This window comes from Zeugodacus cucurbitae, chromosome 4 (assembly GCF_028554725.1).
Source record: "Zeugodacus cucurbitae isolate PBARC_wt_2022May chromosome 4, idZeuCucr1.2, whole genome shotgun sequence".
In the NCBI taxonomy this organism is placed as follows: domain Eukaryota; kingdom Metazoa; phylum Arthropoda; class Insecta; order Diptera; family Tephritidae; genus Zeugodacus; species Zeugodacus cucurbitae.
Window position 1 is genome coordinate 45,667,636 of NC_071669.1, and position 6,000 is coordinate 45,673,635.

Consider the following 6,000-nt stretch of genomic DNA (forward strand, 5'->3'; position numbering starts at 1 on the left):
CGAAATGACCCAGTTAATTGGCCGCCTCGGTCGTGCGATTTGACGCCGTTAGACTATTTCCTGTGGATCTACGTCACGTCTATGGTCTATGCCAACAGGCCAGCGGCGATTGATGAACTTCTTACGAATATCGAATTAAAATTGCAGTAGTATCGGCCGATTTATGCTTGAAAACCGTCGAAAATTAGGTTCAGCGTCTGGACTTCTGCAAGCGTGCCCGCGGAAATAGAAATAAAAAACGTTTTTGTTTTACCCTTTATAACTGTTTATGGAACATTACGTCATTAGAAATTTGGATTTAGAACTTCATTTGAATAATAACAGTTTTCTTCTTAGACCAGCAAATTTAATGCCCAGCTCATCCTTTGCAATCCCTGTTTCTTGAAATTTACCTAATTTTCGTGAAAATGTCAAGAAATAATCCGTATTTGCATTCTTCAATTATGTACAGTGGTGGCCAAATCATATGCAACTGGAACGCGATTTTAGAAAAAGTATATATATCTTACGATTAAACTTTGCAGACTGTTGATTGAAAATGAAATTATTTTAATTTGGTGTTTTTGCTTTATTTAACGTTTATAAAAACAAATATTTTCATTATTTAAAAAAAATACAGGTACCATTTTGATTTCATCTCTAAAATTACGTGGACAAAACATATGCAACTTTTTAGAAACAAAGGTAAAAAATATGTTCTGCTAATATTTTGTTGCAATTTCAATGATTTTTCATGAATTCACGATATTTCCTTGGCATTGAGCCAATTAAGTTGTCAAAGATTTTCATCGGAATCGATTTTCAGGCTCCTTGAAGACTACTAAGAAGTTCAACGTAATTTTCAATGTTAGTCCTTTCTATGCGCCTGTTAATCGGATTTTACAAATTCTCAATAGGGTTCAGATCTGGAGCCATTCCGTAACATTCACAATATTAGCTTAAAGACAAGAATTGGCATATTTAGACGTGTCCTTTGGGTAATTTTCCTATTCGAAGATTCAACACAATGGCATTTCCCGCTCAGAGTTGGACAAAATTATACTTTTAAAAATACATTTGCAATCGTACTGATTGATATTTCCATAAATTTAATAAAAAAGTCTAACTCCGTTAGCAGAAAAGCAGCCCCACACAATTACATGGCCTTAGAAGCTTTAGTAAGACGTTGTCGTCCCTCGTACAAACCGATGGTGTCGATAAAAAACAATGTTGAGCGTTTGCTAAAGAGTATTTAAATTGGCCAATTATTAAATGAAAAACGGTTCTATTCAGCTATAAATCAAAATTTAATTTAATAGGCAGTAATGGAATATCTTATGTGCGATGACAATAAATAAGAGATTTGATCTTCATGGTTAAGTATGGTGGAGGCCATGTAATGGTGTGGAAATGCTTTTCTTGTAACGGATTTGGACTTTTTTTATTAAATTTATGGAATTATCAATCAGTACGACTGCAAATGTATTTTTAAAAGTATAATTTTGTCCAACTCTGAGCGGGAAATGCCATAGTGTTGCATCTTCGATTAGGAAAATTACCCAAAGGACACGTCTAAATATGCCAAATCTTGTCTATAAGCCAATATTGTGAATGTTACGGAATGGTTCCAGATCTGAACCCTATTGAGAACTTGTAAAATCCGATTAACAGGCGCATAGAAAGGACTAACATTGAAAATTACGTTGAACTTCTTAGTAGTCTTCAAGGAGCCTGAAAATCGATTCCGATGAAAATCTTTGACAACTTAATTGGCTCAATGCCAAGGAAATATCGTGAATTCATGAAAAATCATTGAAATTGCAACAAAATATTAGCAGAACATATTTTTTACCTTTGTTTCTAAAAAGTTGCATATGTTTTGTCCACGTAATTTTAGAGATGAAATCAAAATGGTACCTGTATTGTTTTTAAATAATGAAAATATTTGTTTTTATAAACGTTAAATAATAGCAAAAACAACAAAAGTAAAATGAGGAAACTTGATTACGACCTCTAGTCTTTGTCGACGTCTTTCTCTCTGATTATGCTCGGAACGCTCAGAGTTCTACGCCCTAGTGCAAGCTTGTATATTTCTAATATTTTGTTCTTCGAGCCGCTGCATACGCTCCGTACTCTACTCTCAAGCGCGTACTTGGTAGGTTTTGAAATTTGCTTCAGCAAGTAGCTGCGAGTGCTCTTTACTCGACTCTCTGGCACGCGATTGCGATGCGAAGAGAATGACTTGCAAGACGATTTTCAGTTTCAGATTAGGATTCTCCATCACGGAGTTTTTTTGATAGCCTCACCTGGGAACTATTTCCAGAAAGTTGAAATTCTTGCAAAAATATAGCCTACGTTAGTCGGGGTGAATGTACCTTTCCAATGGTGAAAGAATTTTTGAAATCGGCACAGTAGTTTTTGAGTTTATTCATAGTAGTATAGATAACATAACCTAACATTTTCAAAGATTAAAATAAAAGTCTAAATTTTTGCCAAAATAAGGACATTAAAAGTGAGAACATCATATATTTCCATTAGGGGATATAGGCGGACACTACCGACCAATGTCATTGTCAAAGTAAAAAATCGGTTGCCTCTCGAAAGTTCATGACAAATCTTCGAACGTTTTTCTATAGAGAAAGTACTTTAGCCATAGTAAAAACTGGTAAAACAATTTATACGTCGGAAAACTAAAGCGGACACCACAAATATGTAGAAATGTTCGATTGGATCTCTAGCAAAGAAGCTAGATCTTCATTCAATTCCAATTTTTAATGCAGTTTGGTATTTTTGACTATTCTCCTACACGCTGTTTGATTTTTAGAAGATGTTGAAAACATAAGTTTCTATAAAAGGCTATTTACTTAAGTTACCAATGTAACCAGAAACTCATATTTGAGTTTATACATACCCCGCCTTGAATGATACCCACATAAGTAATGTATTACAAATGATTACAATTTTATGTGAGCTAAAGCCATGCGGGTGAAAACAAATTTGTATTACATTTTGGTACAGCGAAACAAGGAATTCAGGTACATAATGCCAATGTAGAAAACAACTAGTCAACATAATCGGCTGAACAAATCAGCGACAATCTGCTTTGGTAGTGACGACAAAAACGAAACGAACAAATGAACTTCGAAATTCGAACACACATACACATTCGCAAATGCAATTGCAACAATGCAGACAAAAGCTCAAACGGCGACATTTTTCCGCTGCGAACTCTGGCGTATTCGGCGACATTTGTAAAACAACGAAACAAGTTTGTTCAACATAAATGCGGCAAAATTTGCGCGCAGTTTGTCATTTTTCTGCGCAAAGGCAGAGCGGAGTGCGGCGGACTTGAGGCGTTGTAAAACGATGTGGCAAGCAAATGGTTGGCGGATGGATGTGTGAGTGAACGAGGGCGGTGGCGGTCAGAACAGTTGCAGCTGCCCTTCGTGTGATTATCCTATAAATATGTGTATATGTATAAGCGAAAGTGGCACGCAAATGCCGCTGAGAGTAAAAGGTAAACAATGGATGTGCAAAAAAAAAATGAAAACAATCATAGAAGTATAAGTACAGGGGCAAGATGAGAGGCATGTCGCATGGCTCGCCTTAATTCGGTTAGCGCAATAAATCAGTGCGGCATCTTATAAATACATCAACGCCGTGGCAGCACATTTATTCGCACATGATTACGCGGGCTTTTATGTACACACAAACACACGCTGCGACGGGTACTTTCACATACCAACACATACAGTTAATAACAATTGAATTTATGATTGCACATCGTCTGACGCTCGCTTGCACCCCACCCACCAATTTTGCCTCTATCGACCGGGGCACAACTGAGCTGGCAAGTCGAGTGCGGTGCCAGCAAGCGAGGCATCGCGAAAGCAAAGCGATTGTCAGAGGCAGCGAAGCATGCAACGCCTTGGCGCCATACACTGGCACAGAGTGTTGCATAGCCCAAGCAATGATTGCAACTGTGCGCAGTGCTGACGTGGATGTTGGCGTGAATTCATAAAAATCGCACTTGCCACAAACAAACAAACACACACACACACACACACATGTGTACAGCCGCAGATGCCATAAATTTTTACACAATAATATTAATATAATCTGGCGCTGATTGGAGCTCATCACTCAACAGATGTTGTCGCTGCTTGGCAGTTGTGTATTTTGCGCGCCGCGCATTTTGTTGCAACCAAACAGCAACAACAGCAATGTAAGCGCATACGTGTGGCATTCTCTGTGTGCAACTAATTAAGCCATTCGGTTCGTTGAAGGTTGTATGTGTGTGGTTTTTGTTGCTGTTTGTTGGAACTGTTATATGTAATTGCTGCGCAAGACTTAATTTAATTAGCGTTTGCAACAAGTTTGCAACCCAAACGCTTTGTATACAGCTAATAAAAGAGTTGTTGCTTTTTGAGCGCAATAATAAAAAAAGTATTCCATGCTTGGAATTTCTCGCACAGTGATTAACAGTGTCTTAACTGCTTCACAGTTGCTGAATTTAGTACTTTGCTGTGTGCCCAAAAACACGAGAAAAGTTTTATCTCAGAATGATAATATTTTAATTATTAATATTATTGGGTACTTATGTTCGATTAGATTCTATTCACCATTTAATTATAAATTTTAATCACCATTACTTCTAATAGGAACATTTTTTGAAGAGTGCAATTTTTTTTAATTTATATAACAAAGATTAGGTTAGATTATGACCGAATATTTTAGACTTTGCCTCGTCGGTCGATTGTACCTATAAAACTAGGGAAATACAAATCACATAAATCATAATTAATGAGTTCAGTAGATCTCTTCAGATTTACCTCGAGTCAGAAGGGCCTTACGACCCCAAAAGTACTGACGGTTGATCAGCGTTCGGCAAGCTCACGCGAGATCCAGCCGTCCATTGGTAAAACTAGCCTAACGCCACGTCCAGCGTAGACACGAGTACGATTTACAATTACAACGCGATTATGCGTTAAATCTGGAGGCTACAATAAAATGATTACTTTGTGTGAAATCTTAATCTTAATTTGCTAACATATGTTTGGATTTGTGAACTGCCCGCATTTAACTCACAGCACCGCCTGAGCCGCATTTGTCGTGTCTACGCTGGACGTGGCGTAATAAAATTAATAAAGAGTCTCCCTAAAGTTAGATCATTTCTACGTTACACGGTCCATGTTTTAGTAATAACTAACGTCCTTTTCTGTTTCAATTACAGTAACCAATAGTATTTGTAATATTTTTTGGATAATCGTTGTCATTATTGAATTATAGATTTCTTGCGATTTTGGTCCCAAAAGATATATTGCACTTTATGTATCTTTCGAATACTTCATTCGGTATTAAACATGATCATCGGATTGATCCGTAGACATGATACAAAAATATTGTTAAAAACACATATCATGGTAAGCTAGAGAGCACTACGAAACATTTTTTTTCGAAAATCATCATAGGAAATTCTGATTATTTCCAAGTTTTGTAAAATGATTGTATATATACAACTTCCCTAACTCGAATCACCATAATCCACAAAAAAACTTGGAGTAAGAGAGACTTCCGAGTCACTGAAGGTAATATGTATGAAATTTGTCTTCTATTGCCTATTCAAGAGTTCGAGTTACGGAGAACTTCGAGTTATTGAACTCGTTATTGTACTCTTATGATACTAAATCATCCAATATATACATGGTGTTTTTTTTTAAATAATACGAAAACTTAATATTATAAATCTCATATGAAACGAATAAGCAAAGTAATACTTACATACTGAACCAGAGCAATATTTCAAGTCGTTGTTTTCAAACCAGGCAATGCATTGTAAGTTCACATATGAAAGAAAGAAAAAAATAGGAAAAATATTATTGATAACAGACAAGTAATGTAAATTAATATTTTAGTAAAAAATACATAAAACAATATAATTTTTGCTACGAAATAATACAAAATAAAGCTTTTAAATTTTGGAAAAATTAAATAATCTAGCGGAAGGATCTGGTGGTAAAA